This window comes from Mycteria americana, chromosome 1 (genome assembly GCF_035582795.1).
Source record: "Mycteria americana isolate JAX WOST 10 ecotype Jacksonville Zoo and Gardens chromosome 1, USCA_MyAme_1.0, whole genome shotgun sequence".
NCBI lineage: Eukaryota > Metazoa > Chordata > Aves > Ciconiiformes > Ciconiidae > Mycteria > Mycteria americana.
The window spans coordinates 79,998,500-80,025,778 of NC_134365.1; the positions used below are offsets into that span (position 1 = coordinate 79,998,500).

Consider the following 27,279-nt stretch of genomic DNA (forward strand, 5'->3'; position numbering starts at 1 on the left):
CCGGGGGCGGGGCGGGGCGGGGCGGGGCGGCGTGCTCCCTGGGCGGCAGCAGAGGGCGCCCTCCGCCCGCGGCAGGCAGCGCCGGCCTCTCCGTCAGCGCGCGGAGAACGTTCTGGAAGGGGCTGTTTACGTCTTCCGCCCGGCGGCCCGTTACCCTCCGTCAGGGGCCGAGCCGCGGCGGGCGGGCGCCGGCGTGGCCGTGCCGACCGGGTGCCCTTGCCGCCCGGCAGGGCTTGGGCGCCTCACCCCGTTCCCAGCGGGTTCTGACAGAGCACCGGCTGCGGAGACCCGAGGCGGCGCCAGGCGGCGGGGCACCCACCCCTGTCCATCCGGTACCGCGACACACACCCCCGCCCCAGGCGCTGCCGCCGCTGCGTGTCGAGACGCGGAGTTCCAGCGGCCGTGACGGGCCGCGCAGGCGGGCCGGACACGGGCCTGGGGAGGCTCGGGGCGGCGGGGGGGTAGGACAAGGCTGTGTGTGGTTGCAGTTTCCCGGCTAAGGGTACGCGAGCGGCACGGGAGGCGGGCGGGGGAGGAGGCTCGCTCGCTCCCACCTTGGCTCGAAGCTCGGGTCGTTATGGTGCCAGCCCGGCCCCCGGTCCGCCTTCGGAGGCGGAAAAGAAATGCTGCGCCCCTCCGCGCCGCTCTTCTCGCCCGGGTCGCCGCTCCGAGGCTGCCCGCCCCGCCTGCCGCCGTGCAGCTGCGAAGCGCTGGCGCAGCCGCCTCGGCTCGGCCCGGCCCTGGTGGCAGCGGGCCCGGAGCCCGCCTTCCCTTCGCCTTCCTCCATTTTCTCTCTCCGCCCTTTGCCGCTCTGGGCTTTCCTCGCTGTCCCCGGCCCCCCCCCCCCCCCGCGTTGTGCGTGCCGGGGAGCGCAGCCGCCCGGAGGCAGATGTCCCCGTCCCCGTGTCCTCCCCCCCCCCCCCCCCCCCCCCCCTTCCCGGCCGCACGCACGCACTGGCAGGACGCGGCCGCGCCGAGTCCGCCTTTTTCCTCCGGGCCGGCGAGGGGATCGTGCGGACTGTTACGGCCCCGGGCTGCCGCCGGAGGGCGGCGGGGCCCGCCAGGTGCCGGCCAGCGGGACCCCGGGCTTGCGGGGCGGAGGCTCACCGCCCCGCTGCCCCCTCCGCCATAGGAGGGGGGAGGACCCGACGGCATCACGCAGACATCTTTATTTTCGGTCCTGCCCTTTCCGCCGGGGGCGACAGGCTTATTTTCTTGGAGGTCCCTGCCTGGAAATAAAGACACGAAAGGGCTGCGATTCTCCTCCTTTATTTATTTTTTTTTTTAACTTTTCGGTTCTCTGAAACTGCAGCGCTCTCGCTGAACCGGCGCCGTGCGGCGGGGCGCAAGGCTGCGGTTGCCTGCCTGCCTGCGTGGGAGCCCAACGGCGGTGTCGCCATCCGAAGGGGGTCACATCCCACTTCTCTCCCCCCTCTCCCATCGCCAAGCCTTTGCGGGAGCCCCGCAGGCAGGACCGGCCTCCCCGGGCGCGCCCGGGGCAGGGCCGGGCCGCGCTCCGCAGCCGGGCGGGGGAGCGCGGCGGGCAGCGCGGAGAGATCACCTCGCTCCCTGAGCAGCTACTGGGCTTCTTCGCAGTCCCCAAGTTAATGCTTTTATTACTATTTGATGTAATCCTATCCTCCACTGTCCTTTTTAATGCGCAGTAACCGCGGCCTTCGTGGTGACTGTTTCAAATGGCGAGGATGTCTGCGTGCTGCTTGTGCGGAGTGACCGTCCGTTCCTGCCTCTGGTCTCCTTTCGTTTTGTACTGCCTTATTTCTAAAAAAATGACCAAAGTGCGAACATCCAGAGTGCACCGGTCTGTCCTTTGCCTCCCAAGTAATTGAAGACATAATACTCAGCCGCCCCGAAGTGTATTTTAAAAACAAGGTTGCTGAAATCATACCAACTCTTTAAAAATAATCACACCGAGTATTTAAAAAATACGTGCATTGCTCCCGTGTCACAATTTTTTAACGGGAGTTTATCGCTATACCTCCTGAACTCTGCATTTTTTTACTGTTTGTGAAGAGGACGGTCAGTCCTGGGATTTAAAACTTTCCCCGGGTTAGCTTGTGCATTTTAATGCTGGCAGCCGACCCCGCGGTCGTTAGTCATGAGCAGAGGTAATAACCGGGGAATGTACCATTATAAAGTAATCCGGAGGTATTATGTAGAGAATGGATGGTACGGTCGTATTTCATCACTGTGGTTTATCATATTGCTTAGATTCACCGAGGGATCGTTCTGTTTAATCCATTTTACTAAGCACTGTATAAACCAGACATCAAGACAATGCCTGGCTCGGAAAGCTGCTTCTGTTCCTGACTTTGCGTTACCTCGGGTCTAATTTGCTCCCGCTATATTTAAAGATGCGGTTTCATAGTAAAATAAATGCCAGTCAGCATATCTCAGTCTTGGGCACAGCCCTTACATTGAACACCGCACCGGTTTAGGACGTTGCACAAGGCCTAGCGCAGAGAGCCGGCATCGCTGCCTTGTGCAGAAAAGAGAACAGACTTTGCAGGGGAAAAGGGTTCGTTCCCTCCGCGGCGGGAGCGTCGTGGAGGAAAACCCGAGCAGCAGTGGGTCAGGAGAAGCACGTCGTGCTGTGCGGCTGACCGCCCGTCTGAGCTTTTATTTGGGGGGGTGTTCTTGGTTTTTTTTTGTTTGGTTGGTTTTTTCTTTGCTTTACCAAGATCTCAACAATGTTTAGAGTTTAGGTGTGCGGTAATTCTTTTAACTATTTCTGTTGCTAATTTAACCATCGGGGAACGCAGCGTGCGGGCCCGATCCTGCAGCCCTGCCTATAGCCCCACCGGCAAAGAGTCCCAGCTGCTGCCCGTGTCACCCTCTTCGTGCCGTGGTTTCCTCGGCTCCCGCGTGGGCTTAATCTGTTCCACTGCATCTGAAGTCTGCAAGCTAGGCGCAGAGCTGGGTTTCAGACACATCACAGTTCAGTTTAAGGGGACTGAGGGTTTTTTTTTTTTATGCTCCCGCCTCGGAGCAAAAATGCGATCGGTTGCAAAGGCCGGACCCGGACGAAAAGAGGTCGTGGGTGTCGGTTCTCGTCCCCCGGCAGTTTTGCTACGGGGTTATTACTTAGTGGCCTTTGTTCCGTAAATACTCTCTCCGCGGGTCGGTGCCAGTGCTATGGGAATTTACAGACGGGTTTAACACTGCCGATACTCTTATTTGGGCGGCGGTAGGAATGGTCTGGCTGTGTTTCCAGAGGGAATGAACGAGTTCGCAGATCGTGCTCTACAGTGCGGCTGTCCCTCTGCTAACATCCCCTAAAATAATTTTTCGTTTATGATAGTCTCTTTTTTTGTCGTTTTTGTTTGCTTTTAACTTTTGCACAGTTTCTACAGTGCTCACAGCTGTTTATGTCATCTCTGGAGCGTGGTACAGTGAATTGGGGATTAAAATGAAGTCGTAGGGCTTCTTGTTTGTTCGTGTAGGTGCTTTAAAGTTAGGCTATTTAAATCCAGAGTTAGGCCTTTATTGACATGTGGCCTTTTTTCTCCTAAGGCTTCAGTACCCACACCTTCCAGGGAGATCAACAGGAACAGTGAGTGCTTAGCAAGTGGGAAAATACTGTTATTTGTATTAAAAATGGAACTAGGAGCCTAAATGTAGTGCTCGTCTTGCCATATGTGGGACTAACTCTGTGTTTTTCTATTTGAGAGCCCTCTTGCTTTCTTCTTATCGTGCATATTATACCCACGGCAAGTGGAAAGCAACTGGAAATTGCAATGAAGTTTCAAATAAATAATAATTTTCGTGGCGCATTGGTGATTAAATAACACGGGTCATTAAAACAGGTAATGGGTCGTTAATAAAATAATTTATTTGAAACGGGAATGAAAGCAGGCTATTTTGGGGTACTTGATAATTCAGTTTAAGCCCCTTTCACTCCGCCGTGGAAAGAACACTGGCAAAGCCCCTGGCTTGTTTCTGCTGCGTGGGAATACTCGCCTCCTGAGAAACTCGCGAGCACGCCGGCGGGGAGCCCGCGAACACGTCTGTCCGTCGATCTCGCTGTCCGGAGGTCCTGCTCCGGCTCCCTGCAAACTGGGGCGGCGACCGCTGACAGCGGGCAGCTGCCACGCGTGTCCCCTTTCCTCTCCCCGCGGCGGGGAAGGTGGGGAGAGATGCGGGTGAGCTTTCGGAGCGATCTGTGCCGCTGGGGCAGGGCAGGGACGGGAGCAGCGCTCCTCCCCGATTTCACAGCCCTTCCTTCCCTGGGAAGGTAGAGGCGGCTCCAAGCCCTGCCGCTGATCCACCCGCCTGGGAGAACTGGATAACGCGTGTTCGGCGTCCCCCTCTTCTCGCAGGGCTGAAGGGAGATAGGAAAATAAACCCGGCTCCTGCGCAGGGGACACCCAGCAGGGATCCTCGTAGGGCCTCCTTCTGGTCCCACGGCAGGCAACAGGAGTTGTCTTTGGCTTCATTAAAGAAGTACGGTCAGGCCCTCCTCAGCGTCTCCAACTTTTTTTTGCCTTCTGGAAAGTCTTATCAACGGTAATAAACGTGGACACGAAGTGGGCAATAAAAAAATAATAAAAAAAACCCAAACAAAAAACCAAACAAAAACCACGCAGTAAAAGCCCGAATTAAAAAAAAATAACAACCTGTAAGCAAAAATATTTAAATCTTGTTTTGTGAAGTCTCTGGGGTGAAAAGAATTAATTAAAAAATCAGTTATTTCTCATTAGGGAAAATGAATAGCTATCGTAGTCTTCTTACCTAAAATGCTTACTTCTTAAACTGTCATGGTCATATTTTAAATGTGCCGTAGGTCTGTCAGCGTGCTACTAAGAGATCTTTAACACCTACGTTCCAGCCACTATTTTAACTACAAAAATAACAATTAGGTGATCGGCATTTTCAGAAACGTCTCGTGTGTTGCTTTCTAAACACGGGGACATTGGGCCCCCCCCGCCCCATTTTGTTGCCGCCGACTATCAAGTCTTCAGCATCAACAGGCTTCCCTGGAAGGTACCGGCAGTTTTGGGGAATGATCTGTTACTTTCCAGTCATTTGCAGATAAACTCCGATGTGGTCTCATAATTAGTTCCTGTTTTTATATGTTTATGATTTAAAACTAATTGCGGCAAAGCAGCCCTTGATAGTTGAACGTTTATAATCTATAATGTTGATTAGCTTCCCAACGGGGAGCTGCCGTCTGTATTCATTCCCCCCCCCATTTTACTACGGCTTCCAAATAATCCCGCATCCTTCCAGCGGAAAAGCCGGGGGAGCTTCTAAAACATTATTTAACGTGAAATAACGACGCGTTTGAGTATCCACAAAGTACTGATTTCCAGTGCCTGTCCTTAATCTATTACCCCAAATAACATCCCAGGGCAGGCTTTTGCTCTCCCGGCTCTTCCTGTGTCCTATTAATAGGACAAATCCGCCTGCACATGACCCTTCCTACAAATATATTCGGCGACAGTTTGCTTTGACTTCTCTCTGGCTGCAAAATGGGTCCTTTAATTAAAAAAAAAAAAATTAAATCTCTTTTTCCCTTTTAAAGCACTTCGATGGGGACCTTGGGGTGGAAGAGTCGCATGCGTGTATGTCTACAAACACGAGCCTCGCCCGCACCTTGAGAACAGAAATCTGCTGGCTTTTATTAAATAGTGTTTAGTTTTGTATTTTTTCTCCCCCCCGCAAGGAAATGTGTTTTGGTCGGTATGCGAAAAGCAGAGCGGCCGTCAGGGACTTGCCGCTTATTTCCCCAAACTTTTTCAAGCGTTGTCACGGCGGGAAGTGAAAGCACTTATTTTAAAAGCCTCCTTTTAAACAAAAAAAAAACCAAAAAACCCTAATTTTTTAATTTTTTAAAGCCTCCTTAAGAAAAAAAAAAACCACCTTTTTTTTTTTTCTTCTTTTTTTAAAGGTAAATTTGTCCTTAGCTGAGGGAGAAACCCAGCGCCTGCTGTCCCCGTGGAAAGGATGCCGAGAGAAGAGATGCGAGCAAAGGCGAGCTAAAAACCCCGTTAGCAGCATCGCTGTAACCAGGTACCGACGAGGACCATCGCCCACCCCGGCGGGGCATCTCCGGGGGGGGTGGACCTGCAGCCGGGGCCCCCCACCGCAGCTTAGCTGCGGTGGGGGGCCCCGGCTGCAGGTCCACCCCCCGCTAAAAAGCAGGACCTGCTTTTTGTCCGGTCTCCTGAAGGAGTTTGGAGGATGCATTTACTGGAAAATGGGCCATTTGGGGAGGTATTAGGAATGAAGGAGAAACAGCTGGTAAAGATGAGCTGGGAAGCTGCCTCCACCCCCCCCCCCCATCACCCCCCCTTCCCCTTTTTTTAGGGGTTAAAACCAGAGTGTATTTTCCCAGCAGGTACCTAAAGGAATAACCCAGCGGTTTGCTCTCCCGTTTTGATCTGTCGGCTCCTTTTCGTTCGTAGGTAGGCTTTTGGGTGTGCGTTTTGTTTCTCAAAAGTAGCTACAAATTACGGGTTGTTATTTATTGTTAAAGATGTAAAAAAAAATCTGAATTCGCAGCCTGATAGCAGAGAGGGCTCCTCGCTGTCCTGGCAATTAAAATAAGGGTGTTGACTGCAGTATCTTCAATTTTAAGGGAGAGGTGCTTGAAGTCAAGAATGCCTTTTTTTTTTTTTTTTTTTTAAGGCTCTTGCCGCTTAGTATTAAAGTCATGTAGGAAGAAGACATTTCTCCTCCGTGCTCGTTTAGGCTAGCCCTCCCTTGGAAACTCCAGACCGGAGGGAAACAGGCGTGCATGGGGGTTTTGTTTTGTTTTGTTTTTTTTGAAAGATGTTTGTCACGCTGCAACCATTATTCCGAGGACCCTGCGATGTTTTCATTCACCGGCCGGTTTTCAAGGCTCCTTTCTTCGTATCGCAGCCGGCTCAACTTGAAATAAGGAAAAAAAATCAAGACAAAACATAATAATAAAGAAAGCAACCTTCCCCCTTCCCTCCCTATCACCCCCAAACTAAGCTGCGCCCCAAGCAAGGCTCCCCTCGTCCCGCCTCGTCGCTCGGGGAAATTACCCCTCGTCCCGTCGGCACGTTTAAGAGTCATTTTAATCTGTCTGAACTTTGAAACAAAGCTGGTTGCCAAAGGAAATTTCCACTACTGCTGCTGCCTCGCACCAGAGGGCGCCGGGAGCCTTCCCAGGCTGCGGGCTGCTGCCCGCTTTCAAGCGCTGCTGGAAATTAACTCTTTGGGCTCTCTCCCTAAAGGATTTTTTAACCTTTTCCTTTAAAAATATACAGCTTTAGTCTAACTTCCCCCCCCCCCCCCCCCCCCGCGGGTTGGTTGTTTTGGGTTTGTGGGGGTGTTTTTTGCCGCCCTCGTATTGCCCTTTCCTAGGGCTGCGAGGGCTTCCCCCTCCCGCAACAGCCCCCCGAGGAGTCTCAGGAGATTTACAGCTTCTCTCCGTCTCTGCTAACTTGGTTCTAATTAAGTCACTGGATCACGTTTGCGTGACATTACCGTGTTTTCCCTCATAATTGCCTGGGATAAAAGTTTGTCTGGCTGTGTTTAAGCTTAAAGGGTCACTTAGGGCTCGTCAAACAGAACAACACTGAAGCACGACACCAGAGGAAAAGAAGTGAGTGAAACGCTCAGAAGGATTTCACTTGAACACCTGTAGTGTTTAGCTTTGTGCCTAAAGGGTGCGAAGCCAGCCCCCCGTATTAACGCTACACTGTCCACGTTTTTTTACACTGAGACCTAAGGAAATTCAAAGTTAGGTTTCCCATAGCAACTGCCACAGGGCCACATTGTGAGGACATCATATTTGTGCCTGATGTGTTTCTGTGCCTTAATAACTGTGTCGGATGCTGTGTTGTTACAGCCTTACTTTTCGGACCTACAGGCTGGCATATGCACAACTGCACACATACAAGCTTGGGCTGTGTCTTGTGCAGAGTACCTGCCTGCTTTTAAACCGGTGGGAGGGAAGTATCATGCCAGAGGAGTTTGCCACAGTTCAAAGAGTAGTACAATAATAAGTAACCTCAGCCCAAACAGCAAATACTTCAGGAAATCATAGAAGACTTTACCAGTAACAGGGGATTATAAACCCTAAACTTCAGCAAGAGCATTGCTTGTGTTTATCTGCATATGTAAATATTGTTGCTCACCCACTGAGACACAGTTTTCATGGCAATGTAGGTTGATTATTCACTGAAAAAAAAATCAGGAAGGCAATCTGGAAGGTTTTTTTCAGTGTAACTTGTTTTATTCATACATGGTATATGTGTGTGTATGTACACATATGTATAGAAGTACTGAACATAAATTATAACAAAGAGCAGGTGGGCAAATCTTTATTATTACTTTATTTATTTATTATAGCAGTCTGTTTCCAAACATCATACTCCAGATTCTGATGAGCAGTTGACTCCTCGAGTATTCATTCTCACTTGAATATTTAGGAAGCAATTTAGCTGCTTATCCTATACACCTCCCCCTTACTCTCTGAAATGTGCTCAGCTGAAAACTACAATGCCAGTATTTTAGAAACTACTCGTTGCTTACATATTAAAGAGAAAAGAAGACACAGGCCTGAATGTTGATATCGGGTGACTCCCATTCTAATACGATGCATACTACCACATTAAAAAATGCTCAGGTTTTCTTTGTTAATATAACTTTTAGAAAGCACATAAAGATGTTTTCTTCATGACGAATATATTCGTGCTACATTTAACAATACCAAATTAGATCAAGAACTCATCAGTGTGGGGTCTGGACATATGCATAGTAGGTAGTTTCCAACAGAGCTTATAATTCTAAATAAATAGTCAAGAAAAGAAATAAAGTATTATTGTTGTTGTTGTTGTTGTTGTTATTATTATTCCCATCTGAGATTCAGGGTAAAATGAATTTCATACTAGCCAATGCTTAAGTTTCTAAAATAATCTTTGATCAAACCAGCAACTAAAAAAAAAAATCACCTTTGTCCCAGCTCAGTGGCTTCATTGCAAGTTTAGTTTTCCTTTAGTTTTCTTTACATATATGAAACTATACAGCTAACTGAGAAATGTAATTATTTTTCATTCCTGTGGGGTTTTTTTCTTCATTTCAGCTTTTAGATGTGCCAATTGAAAACCAGCTGTTTGAGATAAATGTCTGTGGTCAGATAAATCCAGTGGATGCAGTTAAAAAGACAGGCAGATACGCAGTTTGCCTGGGTTATAGTTGTTTGCTTTGTGAGGACTGGTGTCCTGATGCAGTTGGTATTTTAAGTGATGTTGAACAAGCTTTTTGGAAAATACACTGCTAAGAAATGTGGTGGAGGATACTTTAGAGAAAACCTTCTGCTGTTACATTAATATTTAGGGCACTGTAGTAGAGGAATATCTAAAAGACAGAAGAGGGAAAAAAAACCCCATACCAAAAAACAGAAGAAGAAAAATCTAAATATTAGGACATATCATTCCCATGTTTCCTGTAAACTTTTATCAAGAAGCTAAATATGCTTTTGCTATTCACATAACACTTAAGGCTCAATAGAAATGCAAAATGCATGATCTAAAAAATAATTTTAAAAACCCAAGCATAAAGCATAAAAGCCAACAAAGAAAAATATTTTAATACTGGAAGCTGGTGGAAAAACTCAGTTGAAGAGAAATGGTGTTTGTTCTTGCGTTATTTAAATTAAATCATGGATCTTAAAAATTTATGGGACTATTTCTTTGTTTATCTCATTTAATTTGGCATCTGTCAATCATAAAAAAAGAAAATGGATCAAAGGCTGATGAGTTTACTCAAACTCAAATACCTTTAAAGGATCAGATTTTATTACTTGTTCATGTTGAGTTTTATCTTTGAAGTGTGTGCGTAAGGTGAGAATTTTTGTCTCAGAGCAAATAAGACAGTGTGTTGGATATTGTGAGAAAGGATCCTAAAAGGCAACAGAAGCTTTCCCATAATAAACTTAGGAATACACCATGTTTCTCTGTGCCCAATGTGCTGTGTGTGGTGGAACTCTGATATTCAGAGCCCACTTACTGTTAGCTGCGTAGAGGTCTCAATGGACATTAATGTCTGGCCATGACAGTGACTGATGCTTGATAACTTGCTTGAATTTTTTTTTTTTTTGAGGGATGGGGGGCCTTTGGAGAAACTTCTTGACTCTTAGAACAAAATAGGAAAAAAAAATCATGTTAAAATGCCTCTTGGCCCTTACACTATTTCCACTGAAGCTGATGATAAAAATCCTTTGACTTTACTGGGAACAGGACTGAGCCATTTTAAATGCTATGTTGTAATATAAATCTTTTAAGTCTTAAATATTTCCATACAGTGGAGCAAAGAAGTCTTAAACGTCATCAGAAAGACTGCTTCTTGTTAGGCTGTTACAATGTGCTATTTCTGTTCAAATAACGTTTACTAATAAGAGAGACAAATAGACTTATACAATTTGGAAGTCTGACACTACAGTTGGGTGTTCACAGCTTTTATACATTATGGTATTTATGAAAATAATTTTAACTCTTCGTTTGTATAAAACAAAGCACAGATGTTTCCCAGCAGCATTTCCTCATCAGGCCTTTTAGCTTAGCCTTACTGGAGTGCAGCATAGGATTTGGTTACAGTTAAGCTCAAATCAAAATATTCCAAGAGTATAGAGGCACTACGTGGCAAGGCAGGGGTAAGAAGAGGGAGGAGGGACATGGAAGGAGGAAACTATCTTCTTCTCCAGCTGTCCCAAGTCTTCCACCTGTGGAATCTCAGAGAACTGTAAGTTCTCATCTTTGGAACTTCTTCCCTCCTTGGCGGTGGCTTTAAAAAGGTTTAAGTGAGAGAACAGTAGCAGAAAAAGCCCTCGAAATATCGTACTCTGGGAAGGTCACGGAAGTTTCCTTCTCCAGATATACAGGGGCTCCAGGGTTCAAAACCAAATCTCTGTGCTCTTGAGTTGCTCTGATGTCCTGCCCAGCACCCTGCCTTCTCACCCAGGGACACCTTGAGGGAAACCTGACTTCCATGAATTAGTTGTTTGTTTGTTTGTTTGTTTGTTTTCCCCTGGAGTTAGTTTGGCTGGGTAAGCACAACTGAACAGCATTCATGTAGTCATTCAGGTCTTATCAGTGATCTTCTAACAGGGGAGTATTGTCCAAGTGACAATTTACCTGATCTCTTGCCAAATACCACTACAGGTCTCTCTTTTCTTTCTTTTTGTGTGTGCGTGTGTTGTGTCCAACTGTGGTCTCTTGCCAGACACTTAATTGTAAGCTTTTCAGGAGAGGAACTGTCTCTATAGTTGGTGTCTTTACAGCATCTTGTGTAGTGGCCCAGAATTACAAATATGGGTGATAAGCTGCCCTCATCTGAAGAAAGACAGGCCAGTCTTTCCAAATCCGTATTTCCAAGTAGATGATGATTAGCAAAGAGAGAGAGAGGGAAAAAAAATACTCCGCCTCCCCCCAAAAAAAACCTCAAAAACCAAAAACCCGAAGAAGAAAAGTGAGAGGGGACAGGATACATCTTGGTGAGGAAGGAGACTTTCACTGTCTCTGCACTTTCTCTGCCTCAGGAGATATCTGCTGCTCCTTGTAAGAAGTGTATGTCCTAAAAATGTTTAAAGGTGTACTACAAGGGAAACCAAAGCCAAAAATGTCAAGCTATAAAACTGTATAAAGGAAAGATATCTTTCTGTGAAAGGGTTTAAACTGTGGCCTTTTCAGAGAAAAAAAGAAATACTACCAATAAAGCCATGATGAAAGCAAAGGAAACAGAAAATGCTTTATAATGGTACTTGTACATTTAATAGCAGCTGAATAACCTTTCCTTGTGCTTTGGGCCTGATCTTGAAGCACATCTTAACCAGATATCTCTTAGGACTGTAGTGGTACCATATAGATCACAGTTTCACATGTTGTGGGTCAAAAGGGATCCCAACTGTTAAAGGATAACTACCAGCAGAAGCTCAAACCCCTTTAAGTCAATGGCAGCTTGCTTCCTCCAGTAAGAGGAGTGAAAATGCTCTATAATTGTGTCCTGAATGTGTTTACTGATATCTACCTTTAATCACTGAAAGCAGTTCAGTCTCTCTTGGGGAGAAGAGTGAGCTTAAACATTTACAGCTAGTGATTACAGCCAGTTGTGCCTTCCATACCTTCAGGACCTGAACTGCTGCTGATTCAGAGACTTGCTTGAAAACTTGCATAAAAACTTGAGCTTCACATGAAAACACTGGGAAAACACAGAGATGGATATAATGAATACCAAAATAGCTGATAGGATTTATAGATCTGCACATAAATGCAAGTATAAAAATGACCAGATTTTTACCAACAGAGCATTTTGGGCATACTCTAACTGCATTAGGAAGAAATATTGCATTTATTGTTCAAATCAGTGCAACATAGTCCATTTTGACTCTAATATTTCCTTGAAAGAAAAAGGGATTATCTCTGTGCATATTAGATTGAGTGGAATTCAAGTAGAAATCTCAGTGGGATTTTCAGGTAGGGAAGCGATGCAAGACTGGGCCTGTACGCATGCACTGGCATCAGCAGAGTCTCCGTGCCTCTTCTGTTGTCGCTTTTGTTTAGTACCCCACCTAACCATGTTCATATCTGCAACTGGAACCCTGAAGCGCTGTCAAGTAACACAAGTGCAACAGGAAAATCAATACAAAAAACTTTACATATTACTTTTTTTTCCACCTAATATACATCTGAAGCTAAAGCTGCTAAAATATTCCTCTTTTCATTACTTCACTGTGGCAAACTCCACTCCTTTACCTTAATGTCAGCCTTATATTCCATTTTATTGTTGGTTTACAGCAGCTTTATTTTAGATTGAATTTATGAGCACAAATACCACCATTTAACAATGCTCCTCTGTCCACATTTGTGATACTTTCCAGTGCACTCCAGTGGAGCAAAAGGAAAAAAATATGGTAAAACAGTCTCCTGTTTTGATGAAAAATTGCTAGCAGTTATAACGTAATTAACTTAACCAACAAGGCAATAAAAATTAAGTGCCCTGTTCATGAGTGATGCATATCCCACATTAAGACTAAATTTCCTAGAAGTTATACACTGAAACATTTTCCAACAGGCCTTTACTGTATAACAGTCATAAAATTTTGTATTCAACAACATTGTTTCCTTGGGTCTTTTGGAATGCAACAAGAGGACTGCAATTGAGAGAGAAGCAGTGATATACATGACCAAAAAGTTGTGTTTCAACAGTGGGAAAGCTTAGGGAAAATGTTAAAAGAGTTATACATTATATTTTTCTCTGACCAGACTTTACTTGAATGATCAAACCATAAGGTCAAGGTTTTTGTATTACTGAGGAAGTAATATTTTTGCTATTTGTGACTATTTGTAAGTTTTGCTATAGTAGTAACTACCTATCCAATCAATATCAACTTTTAAATCTCTTTTAATCTCTCGAACAAATATGTTTACAAGAAAAATTCCAGTTTGTTTAGAATCATGGAATGATTTAGGTTGGAAGGGACTTTGGAGGTCATGTGGTCCAACCTCCTACTGAAAGCAGACCTAACCTACCAAGCTGGGTTTGTGGGGTTTTTTGGTTTTTTGGTATTTCAATAGCAGTATTTTACGGCAATAGTTCTTGCTGAAGAATTTGTTCCAAACCAACTTCCATTTACGAGATTTCCCTTTTTATCTTCTCTGCTATGAATCTACCCTGTAGTTACTTTTGGAATCGGCAATCCCTGCTCTTCTTTTAACAGCTCAAGTTCACAATTTATCCTGCTCTGGCCTCTTGCATTGAAAATGGAAAAGAACGGAGACTAACCTGAAGATACAGGGTAAAATGCAGTTTGGAAAATGTTGCTTTCTCCTGTGTCAGAGAGTTTATAATACCATATTCTAAAGTACAACCATATCTTGAAATCAAGATTACCTCTTTGAAGCTAAAGGTAGTTAGACCATTCTTCCACCTTTAAGCCCAGAAGAAAATGACTTAGTTTTCCGTATACTTCCAGAGACGATGAGCTGCTGATTTATGATTCTACTCAAGGTATAGGAGAGCTGAACAAAATGTAAAACTAAAGGCCTAGCTTTGCTCTCAGCTGTTCTGGTATAATTCCAGCTCAGCTCCTCTGGTGTTGATGAATTTATTCCAGTTTTACACTGCTGTGACCAAACCAGGATTTATTTTATAGTTTGCATCAAAGAATTGGACCATTTCCTTCTATTTTCAGAAGATGAGCTTTCTCTTAGTTGGTCTGTAGTCTCTCTCTCCCACACTTCTCCTATTTTATAATTTTTTTAAAAAGTGTATATTTGAAAGAACAACGACAAACTCTCTACCTGAAAAACTGCGTTACACACAAAGTCTTGCAAACTCTTGTTTTTTAAAGAGAAGTTCCCTGCAGACTATGAAAATGTGCTGTTTAAGTATGAGGAACGCTGCTCTTAAGCAGTCCTGGACTCCTTTTATTTAGTTATTTAGTTATTTATTTTTAAACTTGCCTTGTCATTGATTTAGTGACTGCTTTTCTTTACATGAGCTGTACAGATACATATAGCAAAACAGTGAGACTTGCTTTGAAATACTCAGAACCAGCTTTTGCAGAAGAGCCCTTTAAACTTGGGAAGGATCCTGTGGAGGATTTGGTCATGTTTAGAAACCATCCAAAGTAGCTATGACAACTTAATGTTCCAGGGCCAAGATCTTGTGCGCATACCAAATCTCTGACACTATCCAAGATCCTTATCCAATGTGAAGAGGAAACTGTAAAATTAGAATTGCCTAAAACAACCCCTAGAGAGTATTACTGATTCTTGAGAAGAATTTTTTTTTTCTTTTACATCTTAAGACAGCTTTTTCTTGAAAGGTCTAAACCAGGAAATTTGTAAAAGAAAAGAAAATAGTGAAATGAGTAATGCGTCCACAAACCCCAGAAAATAGGTTCCCAGCTAGGTCCCTTCTTTGTTACTTGTTGCTATTTCTTTATCCTTCTTCAGCCAGTTAAATGGACTTGGACTGTTTTAGAAGCCTCTAAAATATACTAATATAATTTTCTTGGGTTTATATTTTAAATTGGAGTGGTATCTAATCTGGCTTTCAGCTCCCCCTAATCTGGATCAGCTGGGATTAATTCCAAATGCAGCCGAGGAAGGAATGCTCAAGGGAGGCTGGTCTCAGCAAAGGTGGGTGGTCAGGGTCTGATTGATCACCATGTACCTGGTGCAGGCAGTTCAGATGCTGACTGTATTTTTTTTTTGGTATTACATATGGAAATGAAGCATTCTAACTGATAAAAATCTGCTTTTCTGTGTGATGAATATGTTGGCTGCAGCGCCTGCAACCTGTGCTTTGTGGTAAAAGCTAGGCTTTGTATTAATTCTCTTAGTTATTGATTGTTAATATTGTTTCTGCTTCCCATCCCTGCATGTGCATAGCAATGAGATTTTTGCATCCTGGCTGCGTTTTCTGTTTCTCTGGATGTGGCAGTGTTCTGCAAGACAGGTTTTTCTAAAGGAAGGCAGACCTGGAAAATGCATTACTAAAGGTACGGATTTAAAAAAGCAGGTGAATTCATGCTGTTTTGGTTTCAGCAGCCATGCTGAGGTTTTAAACATTGGTTCAGGTAGAACCAAACCCAAACATATTAGTAATGGCATATTAACATAACTGTCTTATACAAAGTATTTCTGGCCACTTTTAATGAAAGTAAAGAGAGAGAGTGATATATCTGGATAAATAGGAGTAGATGGTGATTTTCGTTATTCCTCCTTTCCCCTCTCCTTTTACTAGTAGCCCAGCGAGTAGTTACCTGGAGAACTAAAAGACAAAATGGTCAAATCTCCTCTTTAGTAAATCTGGAACAGAAACTGCAAAATAGATATCCCAACTCAGAGGCAAATGCTTTAACCTCTGCCCTGTGGGGTCATGCTCTTGGATGCTCTTCATCTACTCAATTAGTAGAGCCAAAGGATTTTCATCACTGAAAAAAAATGTTCAGATGTGTTTGCCAGATTTCACATTAGTTAAGGATTGCTTTGATTTGTGAAAACTGCATTATCTCCGAGTAAGTTATTATCCAGGAAAAACTCTCCACCATGATAATGGTTATCTGCCAGTCAGTGTTAACTTGGCAACCTTAATGTTTGGCAGCAGATTTTAATTTTATAACACTGAGTTATTATTAATGTACCATATTGCAGATTTCATGAAGGTATCAAGTTTTCAAGTGTTTTTTTAAGTCAGGAAATGCAAAAGATAGGCTTTTTACAGGGGTGTGACTTGAACTACGCTCTATGTATCCTGTACATTTAATGATTTTTCACTTAAAATAACAATCATTAGGTTAAGGCACATATTTAGTAATCAAAGACATGTAATATACTGCTTGAATACAAAGAGTCTCATTTTATGTTTCAAGATTTTTTTCATTTTCCTAATTTATAAAATGACCAGTATTAATATTGCATTGGCACTGTTTTTCTTTATTTATTTGTCACATGACTTAAGACGTCTGACTGGTCCTTGTTCAAGGTATCTGTCACATGAGTTACTGAATTTCTCTCAGTGAAGATTGCTTTGTTTTTAAGTCAAGTGAGTCAGAAAAAATACCTGTAAAAGGCTAAAAGGTGCTTAAGGATAGTGGAGGATGCACTTGGCGACAGCAGTTCAAAACAGAGATGGGTAAAGTGGTATGAGCCTGACGTATATAGGGACGACACATTACTTGCTTATTCTTTTTGTCTTTGTTGTTGACTAATCTTTTTATCTGAGTCTCTGGAGTGAGGTATGCTGAATATACTGTGGCTTTTCAAAATGAAATACTGAAGTAACCCAAGTGTAACTATAAGAAAGAACAAACTGTCGTTTCTAACAGGAGGCACATGAAGAAAAGCCCTTTCACATCACTTAGTTTCCTACTCAAAGCTGTTTATCAAACAGTGTAAGATCTCCAGCTTATGTTATTTTTCTGAGGAGCTTCATACAGAGGTTTGTTGTTTTGTTTTTTTTTCTCCTGGCAAGGCAAATGTGGTCCTATAGCAAAAAGATACTAAATATCAACAAATAAACAGATAATCTGGCATTAATGTTCAGTGTGTTGATTCACTTCTAAATGCATATTAATTTTGTGTAACTTTCCCATCTCTGTACTAGAATTGAAAATAGGACATCTGTAAGCCCAGCAATTAAACAAATTAACTAAATGCCTTTTTAAAAAAGACTTTGCATGGCAGTGGTCCTACAGGTTCTAAAAAAGTGGGTGTTTTTCTCTGCTTTCCAAAGCTGAAGCTGATTCTGCTCTAATGTGCATCATGAGCCCGTGTCTCTCACGTACCGGCAGTAAGAAGAAGCTTCACCAATTGCCTTGTTCGTGCAGCAATCAAATGCTACTACCACAGAAAAACTAGTAGAGCAGTTCTGACTTTTCCTGTGATCCATCAGTGTCACCAGTCTTCCCACCTCCTTTTTTGGATGACACAAATTCTTTTTTTTTTATAGTTGGAGTTGAGGGGAAAGAAGCTTATTGATACATGCAGAGGCAACTGAGCTTTTTAGATTGGTGTTGTACATGTTCCTTTTAGGACCAGGCCTACATTAGAAAGTTTTGCTCACGCAATGATGTTAGCCTAGGTCTGAAAAAAATAGAAATCCCACCTGCCCAGTGGAGCTCAGCCAGCAAAGTTCCTGGTGTGGACACAGCTGTGCTGCCAGGAGAAAGCTGCTGCCAGGTTAACTGGTTGGGTTCAGAGCCTAGTGTAACTACAATAGCACAAAACCTCCTGCAGTTGGCAAACCTTGCACCCACGCTGCAGAGCTCCGCTGTCACGGCTGCGCTGCTGTAACACTCACGGTGACGGTACTGTAGACAGATCCTAGTCTGAAGCTTACTTAGGCCAGTAGTTGAGATGTACCTTGTGTGAGAACAAAGAGGAGATAAAGACACTGAGAACAAGACACTGGGAAGACAGTAAGAGTAGCTGGCAGGGCTGGCAGTAGGTGTCCCTTTAGACTGCAAGAGCCCCTTTGAAAACTTCCCACTCCATAAATCAATTTTTTTTTTCCCTGGAAGTTACATTTCTTGTGTGTGCCAGTTTCCACTGGCTGCAGGAGCAGGGGCTGATGTGACTAGGTTTTCTTTGCCTCAGAAACACCGAGCGTTTATGCCATTGCGCTGGCAGGTTTCTTTTGCTAAAGAGTCTGTCCTAGGAGGATTGCTCCATGTAAGAGAAAGGAGCTGGGTCTTCAGCCAGGTCTCAGTGGGACTGTAAATGGCCCTGGTGTTTAGCAGATACTACAGTGAGTAAGAACTCTCTCTGCCTGCTTCACAGTCACAGCAAAAGGACTGCACAAAACCATAACCCAGCAGTATATCAGGTTCAAAGTATTTCTTCTGTCATCACATGCATCTGCCTTAGGTTATCAGAAAACCACAGAGAATTACACCAGTGAGGAAATATTTGAAGGTCAGCTCAGGATCAGTCTGGGTGACAGGTGATGATTGTGTTTTTACAGAGCTTTCTGTCTCCAATACCTGTTGATGTAGGAATGGTTGAGTTCCTGGGAGCTGGCAGCTCCAGGACTCTTTAGTGTACATGGACTTGTTGTTTGGTTACTCCTTCTTCCTGAGATGAACGTGAGAAGGCTCAGATGGGTTGCAGCAGTGGCAGACAGAGAAACACGGCTGCGATGCTCTTTGACCAAAATCAGTTGTCCGAAGCACTTCAGCATGGAAAAGAGGCCACCGAACGATGATGCAATAGGAGTGAGTGGAGTGAAGAGGCTGAAGAGGGATTGATTGTTCACTGTTTTCTCCAGTATGAGAAGTAGAGGGCATCAAATTGAGTTTAAAATACTCAATACATAGAAAATATCTCTGGTTCCTGAGTGGAGTCAGTTGGAGGCTGGATGAGTATTTCAGGGCAAGTATCAGGGCACTGATCTTAGACTCTAGGCCTTTGTAGGGCAGCTGTTTCTACTGTTTTTTTCCTCATTAGGAAATAAAAAACTAAATGCCCTCCTCCTCCGCCCCATGAGGAGGCTGACAGAGAGCTCCTCTGAAGACAAGGATGTGAGGCTGCAGATAGAGAGGGTATCAAGAATGAGAAAAGAGGAGGAATGCTGCCAGAAATTCAGTAAGAAGTTCTGGAGGAACCAGAAGAGTGGCTGCAGCCTAGCACACACAGTGTTCACATGCACCCATTTTCCATTGCATTGGGAAGTGATGTGGGTCTGGGAACCCTGTGAGCGTGCCCATGTCTACTGCTCCACAAAGACATCTCCAACTTATGTCCCTAGTGAACCAAGCTGCTTGTAGCTTCGAGTACAAGCTGGCCAACCGGGGCTCCTCCCCAGTCATGTGTTGGTAAGAGGGAGAGCCTCTTGTGATGGTAAGAGGGGCAGCCACTTTGTGGTCTAGTTGCTGGGAAAGGGAGCGAGAGGAACACGACCCTGGTGTGGAGGTTCGCTGGACAGGCGTCACAGGGGCTTACAATAGCGCCGAGTGGCAAGTGGCCAGGGAGGCTCGTGAGGCAGAGCAGCTCTTCAGGGTCTGCGCTGGGCTACTCTTGCACAGGAGTCACCCGAGACAGAAGGTTGTGGGATTCAAAGCATCCCTCCTCTTCTAGAGTAAGCTGCGGGAGGTGCAGTTGCTGCTCATGCAGTGTGCTGGGCAAGCAGCACGGGATCCACTCAGTCCCACCAAACGCAGTCCCACCAGCCCACAGTCCATTGCTGTTAGGGGAATGAAAGTGGTGGCAGAGCTTTCTCAGCAGCATGCACTGCTGGGGTGGCTGTAGCCTTTGGCCTGTCCTCAGGAGGTTCTTGGGCACGGGCCCAGTGGCAACCTTCCCAGATGTTATAGAGAGGGCCTCTCTTCCTGCAAGAGAAGCATGCACTGGGCTGTGATTTGCATTTGTCGCATTTGCCCCTGAGATGAAGGTCTGCACTTCCTCGTGGATGTGCCCAGGGAGGTGGGTGCAGGTCTGGACACAAAAGTCAGCCGACAGGGAAGGGGAGCAGCGGAAGAAGTGGTCTCCCAAGCGAGCAGCCCTCTGATGCTACGCAGGGGCTTCTTTGGTTGCCCCCTGCAAGGACAAGGAAAAGTGCTAAATGGTTGTGTCAATGAAAGTATTAAAGTATTAAAAGTATTTTTGTTTGAATATTAGGAACTAGTCATGCTGGTTATTGATATGGTAATCATACAGATTTGATAATGTAGATATTTAACATCAATATCTTATAGTGTAATGTTTTGACATTATTGAAATGAAACTATATAGTGAGTCAAACACAGTAATTTTGACAAACTATGCTATGGAAAGTTTTCAGTTTCCTATTCCAGTTGAAGATTTAAAAAAAAAATAATAATCCAAGTATCAGAATTTCTAAATGAATTTTCTGAAAAATTGGTTGCTTCAAAACAATATTCAAGTCATAAGATACAGCAATCAAGCAGAGTATATTAGTGGTTCTCTTATTTGGACCAACCTGTTTGTTGGCCAGACAGGTCAGCAAATATGTCTGCAGTCAGACTAGCTTTGGTAAATGGGCAGAGAACCTGGTATAAGGTCTGCTGCTTTCCCACCACAGAGGAAATGATCTAGCACCAGCCTAGAGACAATGGTAGCACTCCTAGAAGCTCAGAGATGGAAGAATGAACCACAAAAGAACATGAAACAGTTTTTTTCCAAACTAGAAAAGCCTTTGCCCCCAAGTATTTTTAACCCACATATTTCAGAACATGTCAGACAATTGATTAGCAATCTGTTGCTGAAGTGATGTATTCATCTGATGCGTGGTTTCACTTAGCAGCTACAACACGTACAGCAAAGAGTTGAAAAAAATGGAACTGGAACTCTATGCAACATCTTTTATTCAAAACAGATGTATTATTTGGTGTATGTTTAACATTCTCCACATAATCCCAACTTGATCCTTAACCATCATGCATTAGAGTGTTGCTTTTAAAGAAGATGAAAATGGGCTGCTAAAATGCTGCCCATATAATCTGAATTATTTTCAGCCCTGTTGTTAAAGCTTAGGGATAAAATTATCTTTTGAACTAAGGTTGAAGGCATTGTGTTTGATATATTGGTATAATTCCTGCAATATAAATACTCATAAATTAAGTTAGTGGTATGGTATGATTTCCTGTAATCTGTTTCCAGAATCAATATTTTATTGAATGAACTTCTTATTTTAACTTCTCACTTACTGACCCAGTGGCACAGCTGTAATGTGTGCTTGATCACTCACTCTCCTTTATTTTTTTTTAAATCAGACTTGACTATGCGGCAGCGTAGACAGGGCATGTTTTTGGAAGCATTGCACTTAATATTGTGTGGAGAGAGATTGAAAATAGCACTATCGTGCCCTAATGTAGAGACTCCCATCTAAACATCCTGTAGTAATTTAGAAAATGGCTATGTAACATTACCCCCATTTTATGGGCAGGAAAACTGAAGCCATGATTATTTCCTTCTTAAAGGATGCTTAACTTTAAGCACCTAGTATTACATTTACTTTTCTAAATGTGGATTTTATTTTTAAAAATCCTTTATACATAGCAATTATCATTTAGTTCATTACCCAAGATTTATTGCAAGCTTCTGCCAATGCGTGTGTAACCTCATGCACACCGAAAGATGGTTTATTCTGAGCAGGTAAAATTATCTCACCTATTGCACCCTGCTGGGAATGTGTTAACAGCTAAGAGCAGCAGTAGATGAAGATGCTCTGCAGTAGATTTGGTGGCTGGGGTGGTCCATCGACATGTGATAGCTCAGCCTTCTCCTCTGGTTTTTAGCCCTTGTGACTGCATGAACATGCCAAACTTCAAGTAGCGCGACTGCCACGTGCTGCTCTGGTTTTAGCCTCTTTCGGTTTGCATTGCAGTAGCATAAATTATTTATTATTAGTAGTAGTAGTAGTAGGATTAAACCTTTTGCTGTATATTCTCCCCAGCAGGCAGTACTCAATCTACTTCTGATGCAGAGGCAGTGACGAAGAGAGATGGCAATTTGGAATTGTTCTCTTGGTTGACTTTTGACAAAATTATGACTGCAGAGAAGCAGATTTGTGTGCTTTCTTCCCTCATGTTACTTGCATGTGATTATACAATTCCCACATAACTCTCTACAAGCCAACTGTCCCCTGTATTTAGAAGTTACCTAGTGCAAACAGTCTTCTAGACTAGAGCGACTGGTAGTCAGAGGCACTTCCCCCTACTCGGTAAAACCCAACGAGAGTGAGATCGGTTGTCTGGTTAAGAATATAGAAAGACAGAAACAATGACATGCATTTGGGGAACATTTTAGAGGATAGACATCATGGTTGGCTAAAATAAAATACAATTAAAAAATAAAACCCTACAATGAACACTTGAAAAAAGCAACCAAAAATACTCAGTGTTGTTGGTCCTGATGGTCTTACACTTAATGGTTTTCTGCATGTCCTGTGAAAGAAACCTTGTTCTGAAAGTAGAATTGCAGCTTTCATCAGTTTACCGTTCTTGATTATAGAGGAAAGTTGGGTATATGAAAGCTAACATCTGAAAAAAGATAGCAATGAAGATCCCAAAACTCTCTCTCTTTTTTTTTTATTAATCTCAACGTTACTAATACAATTTTTCCTTCTAGAAAAGCCTGTGATTTTTGTAAGTGCTTAGGACTAGAAATACTGAAATACTTATTTAATAATAATAATAATAATAATAATAACAACAACAATAACAATAATAAAAAATATAATTAAGATAATAAAACAAATACTTATTTAATAAATATTTATTTAGCATATTTATACCAAATCATGATACCTTCTTGAACAACATCAGCTTTGTAGTAACGCACAGCTCCTGTGCTGTATCCTTTTCAGGAACACAAAAATTACTAGTAATCACCATCAGTCCACACATAACTTCAGGTACTCCAAGTCTCCCTGGAGCTTTGGGTTGCTACAGCAAAACCTGTTGCTACATCTTTAAGCTGCAGAGCCAACGACTTTATGATCTCCCTCTCTTCAAACAGTTCCTTGCTCCCTTTTTTCCTTTGCTCTTGCTTGTTCTGTGTCTGTGCTTTATAGGCTACACCACATTTAAACATACAGTGATCCCACTGTGGGTTTTGGGAGCGGAGGGGGGAATGCAGGGGAATTACTAGCAGAAAAATTGCTCTTTCTGTGGTGGCCAGAACAACTGTATTAGTTGAAACCACTTTTTTTAATCAGCGTTTAAAAATTATTTTCTGATGTGGTAAAAACTATTATACAGATGGAGTTCAAGAAGGTGGAGGATATGTGAAAGCATATTTTTATAAAGGGAAAACTGGATTGTTTTATAGTTAGGGGTTCTGTACTTAAAATGTCTCTACAGATGAAATTTCCAATTTCTTTGTCCTCAGACATTTCATTCCAGATGGGCAAACAGAGAACGAGCAAGAAGGTTTAAGTTGTTGCCTTCGTAGACGCAGTCCAAATACTTTTACTTGCACATCTTGGTCTGTAGGTTTATATGAGGATGATGCCACCATAAAACTCTGAGACATCACAGATATACTGCCAGTTCATTTGTAGTCCTATTACCGAGAAATCACCTGAAGCCAGCAAATACTGACTTTATATAAGCACGATATGAACCTGGCATCTAGCCTCATTTTCCTCCACAGAATTGCCCAGCACATTGCTCTCGATGTCTCCAAGTAATTTAAACTCCATGAAGGCTGGTGTCATTTACCAGTGGAGTTTAAGATGGAATTTGCAAGCTCTGATGTTCCTGAGGGCAGCCGCGTAGTGTTGTAGCATGAAGGAAATGGACCTCCAAAAGATGCCACCATAAGAGCAAGGAAAAGGCCAGTCCTGGAAAATGCACTGGCACAACAAAAAAGCGCAGTAGTCTGGAGAAGCAATGAATTGGAGCAGAATAATATTATATCAGCTCTGTATGCTTTTAATAAATAGTTGGAAAGTCTTCCGCAAGAAGTTTCTGTTCAGTTTTATCTCATTCAGGGATAGAAGTTGTTAATTTCGTCCCACAAAGACATTTTCCCGAGTTGAACTTCCCAAGCAGGCACATGTTAGAAGTTTTGTTACATTGGCATAGGAAGTTATTTCTTTTGTAAAACATTTCAGATTTATGTTCTCACTTCAAACAGAATTAAAGGCGTAGGGCCTGATCCAGAGCCCTCTGAAGTCACTGGTATCTGCATACTGACTTCTATGAGCTTTAGAGCACGTTCTTTTTTTTGTGCTCCTTTTTTTATTAATTGCTGTTTATACAACAGTTGTAAAACTTCAGAGAACTCAAAGCACACAAAGAATTTGCACAGCCTATACAAGGGTGACAGTGCCGTACAACAGTTCAGGATAGAACGGGAAGGATGCTGCATCCAACAAACCCAACCCCTAACTTCCCCGCTGCTTCCTGACTAAGCATGAAGACAGTTTTCCAGCTCTCCGTTGACTGGATGCAACTGACAGCTTACTGCCTGGGTTCATGCTTCTCCTGGTAAACTGCTATTCATCTAGTCTCAAATCTACAGAATAAAGGAGCCGGATAATCAATGACACTCTCATCTGTCCATATTTAAACATTTATGGGATAGATGTTGACAGATGATCTCACCATCTAAACTCCCTTTGTAGTTGATGGAAGGACAAAGAAGCTTGTCTCATATTTTTCTATACGCATTTGCAAATAAGCAAATGTATATACATATACACACATTTAAAAACTCACAAAGGTTATTTTAAATGGTATTATCACAGCACTTAAGGAATAGAATTAGATGCTCTTACCTAGGCTTGTTTTTTTGCCTACACTTTGCCAATGCAAAGTAAAGTCAGTGTGCTTTGAGCAGCCAGAAGTATGAATCTGTTGGAACTCCAGCAAAAATACGTACAGCAGATATAAAGACAAATAAAATTCAGGGTAGGTGATATCTTTCTTGGGTATGTATAACTGGATATTCTGTTTACAAATAGCTGTTATATTAAGGGTGTGGGAACATCTACGGATAACTGAGTTGAAGCTTCCTTTTGGCCACGTTAATAAGGTGATGCTCCTCTTCAGCGTCCTGCTCCTCTTCTGGGCTTTTGCCTTACCGGACCGCAAGCTGTACCATCATTAATGAAGAGAGAGATTCTTTTCTGTCCTGTGTCCAGTTGATCAACTTTCCCCTTGTGCTTCATCCTGCAGTCTCCCTCTGAAGGAGAGCTGCAACCTGGGAGTCACAGACCCCAGAGAGTGCTTAGTTTCCTGAGAATAGATGCAACCACTGCTATCTTTCTACAAAACCATTTACCTTAGTATAAAATCAGTATCTTGTCCAGCCCCAAAAGCTTTTCTGACAAGGCTAAACTCAAGAGAAGTCTCAGTCCTCCCTCAACACATGTGATTTTGTCCATCATGAAGGCTGCAAAAACAGCTGTCCTGGCACATCTGGGATCATAAGGAGACTGATTAAAAACCTGGAAGACAGACACTCCCCAGTCTGAGCTTTCTGTCATGGAAGCAGGCACCATAATGCAAACCTGACTGATCTGTTGCAAAAAAAATGGATGGAAAATGTCTTTGTAGTCAGTTCTTGTTTCCTGCTTGCTCATGAACTGATGGAGCCCTCTCATGTTTCATTAACGTAATCAGTGAGTCGTCATGGTGAGCTGACGAGACAGGCATTCTTGAATGCAGACAGAAGTGTTACGTACTTAGGAGATCTGTGTTTGACTGATAACAGCCTAGTCCAATTTGTAGGCCTATGGCATATCTACACTGGCGTGAAGTGCCATGAAGGTTTTTTTTATTGCGATTCTGATTGCTTTGGTAGGGTGAGCCACCAGAGAAAGTGAATAGTGAGAAGAAAACCAAGCACAACGAACTGCCCATTCCCGCAGGATGCAGTGTCTCTGTGGGCACAGCTGGGTTCTGCTGCTGCCCATGGTGGTCCTCTCCTGGGCAGGGGCGGCGTGAGGATCTCTGCACCCCACGATTTCACTGCACGGCTCCTGGTGGCACACCAAGTTCTGACTGAAAGCTAGCAATTCTCTCCTCTTCCTCATGGCTTGATACACAAAAGATTTCACCAGTCCTGTCAAAAGAGAAGTTTCATTGGTGTAATTAAAAACTACTCATTTAATACAAAAGTCTCGTATTACAGCAAACCAGCTGTTTTGTCCACAGAAAACTGACCATGTTTTCATTTAAGCCATATCCCGTTACTGATGTTTTCATATTTGTGCCACATTTACATAAAGTTTACCGACAAAATATGTCTTTCCGCTTGCGTGTTTATGCATTTCATGGTTCAGCACATCTGTGGAACCGTTTAGCTATCAACAAAAGTAATGCAATACAAAAACTCTGATCTCATTGTGGCTTCCTCTCACCAGCTTGGGTATTATACTTCAATTATTCCCAAAGGTAGGTTTCAGCTCCAAGCTGTTCCCTGCTCTTCCACCTCCTGGGGATGAGCACTCATCTGCTGAAGATACTTGGGATGTCGGTGTATGACTGTGTCCCGGTCAGCTGCAGGAACCAGTGAGTAGGTAAACATGAACGCACCCAGAGGTGGGCAACCTGCTAAGCCCTGCGTTAGACACATCCACTTGGAGTTTTATCTTAGCAGGGATGCAGAATCCCCCTTTCTAGAGCTTGCAGGGCACTGCGTGGGGATGGATGGCTAACTGCCATTGATCCGTAATGGGAATCGGGTGTCTCTTGTGCCTCTGAAAAATCACCCCGATCTGACCGGAGAAAGCCGCTTTTCTCTGTCTTAGCAGCCAGTTCTCTCACCATATTATTTCACACTTTCTAGCACTGTGGAAACGTCATGTTCATACATGAGGGAGGAATGTAACTCTCTGAATGGACCCGGGTGTCATCAGTTTAGTGATACTGCTCAGATAAGGAAAGAAATGCTACAGGATGGTGCTTATTTGTGCTTGTGATAAAACAGTATCACACCAGCTGATGTACAAGCTTACTTTGAAAATTATTTGCGGAGTAGGTTTCACCTTCATAAATGCACACAGGAGAAGAAGTGGTTTGGTTGTATTAGCATGAGCCTTCAAAAAAAAAGTGATATATTATGCGACTGATTCTTAGTTTTTAAATCTTCACGGGTGAAAGAGGCACACATTGATCAGGACAGAGTCACATGTGAACCAGCTGAATTGGGGAAAAAACTTGCAGTGGCTCAGTATATAACAGCTGATTAAACGTGTCCAGGAACGTCCTGGGCTCAGGGGCCAGTTGGCCTGGAACAGCCCACATTTATGTTAGTAAAATCCTGGTCCCTAAACCGGGGTGTTTGCATGCAAATTGCCTATTGGGAGCAG

At 43.6% G+C, this 27,279-nt stretch overlaps 1 long non-coding RNA gene across 2 annotated transcripts; it reads left to right on the forward strand.

Annotated features, from left to right (window-relative positions):
* Positions 1–91: 91 nt before the first annotated feature.
* Positions 92–25,634, forward strand: LOC142412413 (uncharacterized). Of its 2 annotated transcripts, none has more exons than XR_012776479.1 (4): positions 92–332; positions 5,909–6,030; positions 15,053–15,134; positions 24,928–25,634. It is a non-coding gene; the product is annotated as an uncharacterized LOC142412413 (long non-coding RNA). The 2 variants fall into 2 exon arrangements; XR_012776478.1 differs by lacking the exon at positions 24,928–25,634 and adding an exon at positions 23,349–24,002.
* The last annotated feature ends 1,645 nt before the right edge of the window (positions 25,635–27,279 follow it).